At 34.9% G+C, this 5,452-nt stretch overlaps 1 long non-coding RNA gene across 1 annotated transcript; it reads right to left on the bottom strand.

Annotated features, from left to right (window-relative positions):
* Positions 1–1,934: 1,934 nt before the first annotated feature.
* On the bottom strand, positions 1,935–4,967 carry LOC127159448 (uncharacterized). Its single transcript, XR_007826447.1, has 4 exons — positions 4,836–4,967; positions 4,686–4,759; positions 3,815–3,975; positions 1,935–2,079 (listed from the first exon to the last, which is right to left on the bottom strand). It is a non-coding gene; the product is annotated as an uncharacterized LOC127159448 (long non-coding RNA).
* Between the last annotated feature and the right edge of the window lie 485 nt (positions 4,968–5,452).

The following is a 5,452-nucleotide window of genomic DNA, read 5'->3' as shown; positions in this document are numbered from 1 at the left end:
CTTAAACTGCAATTCATCGACTGGCCGCTAGAGACTGGCTCCAAAAGGGAGTCAATCCCATAGGCTCCCTATGTTAAAATGCCCAACTTTACAGCAGAAAAAAAAAATGTTTACAGCCTAGTACAAAAAGTGGTTTTGGTCTATATAGCTAATTGTGCCCTTCATGTCAACTGTGAGGGGTTGAATTTTTTTATAACTCATCCGTTTAAATTATATTAAGCCTTAAAGTTCTGCATAATTTAGGGCATGGCCACTTGAGTGACAGGCGGATTGCGGCTGCTGTCACCACCGTCGTGCTGGTGGGTGTGGTTTCAGCAACCAGCTCCACCCACGTCCCGCCTCTTTGCCCATTTTTGATTATCCGGGAGTGATGTGCAGTGACACGATTCCAAGATGGTGACGCCGACTCTCGCTCACTAAGAGCTTCAGAAATGCTACTCAGAAACCTACAGGTGACATCACGGACACTACGTCTATATTTTTTACAGCCTACACTGTAAAAAACAATTTGTTGAGTCAACTTATAATAATTTGTAACTTGGCTGCCTTAAAATTTTAAGTTCAGCAACTCAAAAAAAGTTTATTCAACTTGAAATGTTAAATTATACTAAGTGACAACTTAGATATTTGAGTTGAATCAATTTAAAATGTTAAGGCAGCTGGGTTACTTATCCATCTGTTAAGTTTAGCAAACACAAATATCTAAGTTGTTACTTAATACAACTTAACATTTCAAGTTGACTAAACTTATTTTAGTTGACTGAACTTAACATTTTAAGGCAGCAGGGTAACAAATTATTTTAAGCTGACTCAACAAATTGTGTTTTTTATTTTTTACAGTGTATGCTCGTCACATTACTCTCCTGGGATTACCAGGCTCGGCATTTAAATTATATGTTGTTAAAAAATATGAAACTGAATGTTCATGCCGCTATCATTATTTACGATATGTTGCAATTATTATTTTCTCCGTTTCTGGTGAGAACGACGCAGGAGAGCAGTCTCAAGAGTCTCCACCTAAATATAGCATATATAAAATGAGCTACACCGGAAATTTACGAGCTGGCTTATCATTATGCACTCAAAAAAATGATTCTTTAAACCTACTTAATTCAATTATGGACAGTGGTTCCACACAACCAAATTGTTTTTGATGAACATGAATGGAATTTTTTGAATCTATGCAAACTCTTTGTGTTGTGACAACACAGCTGAATGAGGAAGAATTTATGTGAAATAGTAATGTCCAACCAACTCAATTTATTCACTTCCCTGTAACTTAAACCGGTTAAGTTTAGTGAACATGTTTTGGTTTATTAAAAACTGGCTAAATATGTTTCACTTTATCAACATAAGGAAGTTTGTTTCAGACAACTCATTTAAATTATGGACAGTGGTTCCATCCAATTGGTTCTAGTTACTTTAACTAAATGATTTCAAGTTAAAGTTACTCCCTTCAACGAAGCATTTTTTGTGAGATTATTTTGCAATGAATCACAAAAGACAAGATGTCACAAATTATTAAGTGTATTTGTTAAACAAGAGCAACAATTACAGTTACAACCACATTACAAAATTACAGAAATATTAAACTACTGTCATTTTCTAATTGGCATATAAAGGTAACCAATCAAACCTTAATCCAGGAACAGGAACTGGCTCCAGAAATAACTTCTGCAATACTCCAAATGTGTACCTGATTTCAGGAGTTCAAGTTTAGTCCATATATCAGTCCCAGCAACATGTTTTTTCATAGGGTTTACTGCTAAGGTCCTGAAGAACTTTATCTTCCAACACTCCAACATCTGCTGTGCTGTCTTCAATGTCTGCACCTTCAAATCGTATGACATAGATTCCCATGATTCCTCTGGATCACCTCCTGAGTGCTGCCAACGTCTGTATGCTAGAGAGGATATTTAAAAGAATGGAGTACTCAAATTCTTGCGTATTAAATTTACCTTACCATTTATCATCCTTGAAAATACCAATAAATAAATAAATTAATCAATAAAACAACTTACCATATACTCCATAATAACACTGCTAGTGTCTTCATTTGGGTACTTCAACGTCATTAGTCTAAAGATGCAGACAACAACAAAATTCATGAGATTTAGCCTTTACATTTTTCTAAAAAAAAAAAAAAAAAAAAAAACATTTGAAAAATGTCATTATTATTCTGTCTGATCATTTCCTTACGGGAAATACAGGCAAGCAGTTCAGATGGAATTCTAACTAACATTACAGTGGAAAATGAAACTATAACAGTACTGGACCAGATCAGCACAGAAAGTCACTGTCCTGCAGAGTTTAGCAATATTCCCAATTAAAGGGATAGTTCACCCAAAAATGAAAATTCTGTCATTAATTACTCACCCTCATGTCGTTCCAAACCCACAAGTCCTTCATTCATCTTCGAAACACAAATAAAGATATTTTTGATGAAATCTGAGAGCTTTCTGACCCGGCATAGACAGTAATGCAACTGAAATGCTCCCAGACCCAGAAACGTAGTAAGGACACCAGTAAAACAGTGTAAAAATCAGTGGTTCAACCATAATTTTACAAAGCAGTGAGAATACTTTTTGTGTGCAAAGAAAACAAAAATATTGACTTTATTCAACAATTCTTCTCTAAATTGCGTCTTCTGCCATTATCGAGAGTACCTCTTTGCATAACGCATGCGTGTGGTTCTGCTGACGTAGAACATGTATGCGCTGGGCCTTGTTTGCTTGCAGAGGAAAGCAATGTGCATGCATCGTGATACTCTCCATAATGGCAAAATATGTGATTTGGAGGAGAAGAATTGTTGAATAAAGTAGTTATTTTGTTTTCTTTACCCATAAAAAGTATTCTTGTAGCTTTGTAAAATTATGGTTGAACCACTGATGTCACATGGATATTATATCAAAGTCCTTACTACGTTTCGGGGCTTGGGAATATTTCAGTTGTGTTGGTGCCTATGCAGGGTCAGAAAGCTCTCTGATTTTATCAAAAATATCTTAATTTGTATTTTGAAGATGAACAAAGGTCTTACAGGTTTGCTAATCAAAGTTTTACTAAAAGTTCCAGGCAGGGGTGTTGGAGCTAAACTCCAGAACACTGGCTCTCCAAGAGCAGGTTTGACACGCCTGCCTTGCTTTAGAATGTATTGTTTTTGGGAAGATAATGTATTCGCAATATCTGTCAGTTTACAGTAATACCATATATTTTATATTTACTATATTAATAATCTAATTCTTATTATATCTGTCTTTTTTGTTAATGCCTATGACCATAACCCTAAAACTCAGTGGCTGGTGAAACAATGTTTTAAAGGGGTCATCTGATGCAAAACTCACTTTTACATGTTGTTTGAACATATATGCATGTTGGCAGAATGTGTACACAACCACCCTATGATGATAAAAATCCACCCAGTGGTATTTTTTAATCATTATAAGTAATATGCCCTTTTTCAAATCAGGTCATTCTCAGCTTCTAGTTGGTGTGACGTCACACCGATCAAGGCTGCTCCCACAATAGTTGATTTACATGAACGTCTTATCTTAGACCTGCCCTAAATGAGCCGAGTGAGAGCTGAGAACAGTCTGACCACCATTACTGTATTTAAAGGAACATGCAACAGAATGGCCCACTCTGAAAAGGGCTGATTTTGATATGGTAAAATGGGTGTTTTTTACACTACCACTGAGAAATTTTAACAAAAGTATGCTATGGACTTCTCATTAAGACTCTAAGAATCATATCAACAGCATCTGATGACCCCTTTAACATGATTACAAAAGTTTTTGTTGAGTGTAGCTGTTCTTACCTGTGTAGTGGGGACCAAGAGGGTTTAATGCTTTGTCCAAGGACTGTTCTTCGGTTTGCAATCATCTTCATAAGTTTTGCAGTGTGGATCCACCCATTGGCAAAGACAGTTGACACTAATGGGCCTATGGTTATTCTGCCTGTCTCATATTCTGCACAAATCTGTAAACACATGAAGTACAATTTGTTACAAGAGCACCCATATATAGTTTAACAGCAAAGACAAATTCAGTGATCAAAACATTTGTGTGATTATTGTCATGTATATTATTCCAAAAGGGTGGACATGATCTGGAGCATATTTAAAGTCATAAAATGACTGTAAAAAGCATGATTTATAGTTCAGGCACAGCTTTTCACAAAAACATTGAGTTTATAAAATGATAAACATCACATTTCTGCCTTCAAACCATTTTTAAGAAAAGGAATGAGTCAAAAGTACCCATTAAATACACACACACACACACACACACACACACACAAACAAACATATACATATGAAGAGTTCATTTGCAAAAACAAATAAATCCGTTTTTATTAATATTTATCAATATTTAATATTCATAAACATGTTTTTTTATTGTGTGTGTGTGTGTGTTGTTGTTTTTTTTGTTTGTTTGTTTGTTTTTTGTGTTTTATTGTGTTAGTTAGCTGTATTTTTGAGCTATTAATATTCATTCAAAATAAACCAACCACAGTTTGATTGATATTACTTGGAATGCAGAATAATTATTTAACAAAAAAAAAAAAAAATTGTCTGTTCTTGCAAATTAACTCTTAATATATACAAATATACACATGAACTCTTCATATATACACAAATACATGCATACATAAATTTATTAACATATCAATATATCTTAGTGTCTTACTTGTTTAGATTTCTAGAAGACACATCAGCTTCTTAACCATCCACCAGTTCACATTTACAACTGCGTGCATTCCTCTAAAACAGAAAATGCAAAATACCCTTATTACTTTTGTTTATAAAGGATGAAAAGGCAATACAGCGGTTCACTTACCTTAGCCAAAACTTTTTTTCTCCGTCAGTAAAGTTGTGACATTCCTTCATTTCGCCAAAATTAGGCAGCGATGAAGAAACCAGTGATCAATGTATGCTGTTATAAAAACGAATAGCAGATAAAATGTTAAAAGTATGCAGCAGTCGAATGTGGCATTATTTGTACTTGCTTTCGTACTTTAGCTAACGCTAATTTTACTGGGACTTGAGTAGCCTAGAAAGAGCACAGGAAGGTTTTATTTAACTGCCTATATATCATTAATAAGACGGAAAAGCACTAATTTTAATATTTCGCCGCATCCTCTGTTCCACAAGCACACGTACAAATACACTACAGTCCATATGCGCGTTCACATCCCAACCGCACGAAATTATCTATTAACGGCGCAATATACCAGTTACACTCGTCTGCAAAACAACACTAAAAGCAGACTAAAACACTTACAGAAATTAAAATTTTTGACTTAACACAAAGAAGTCTTTAGATTTTCTTACCTGACTGATACTTCTAGCTCCTTCGCGCCGTCTTCATAAAATGCGTTGGAAACGTCATATCCGGTTTTTTGAACGGCGAAATTAAACCGTTTACGTTAGTTTAACGATTGATAATCAAGTAAA

The sequence above is a fragment of the Labeo rohita genome, unplaced genomic scaffold, assembly GCF_022985175.1.
Source record: "Labeo rohita strain BAU-BD-2019 unplaced genomic scaffold, IGBB_LRoh.1.0 scaffold_2172, whole genome shotgun sequence".
Lineage (NCBI taxonomy): Eukaryota > Metazoa > Chordata > Actinopteri > Cypriniformes > Cyprinidae > Labeo > Labeo rohita.
This window is presented reverse-complemented; position numbering and strand designations above follow the sequence as displayed.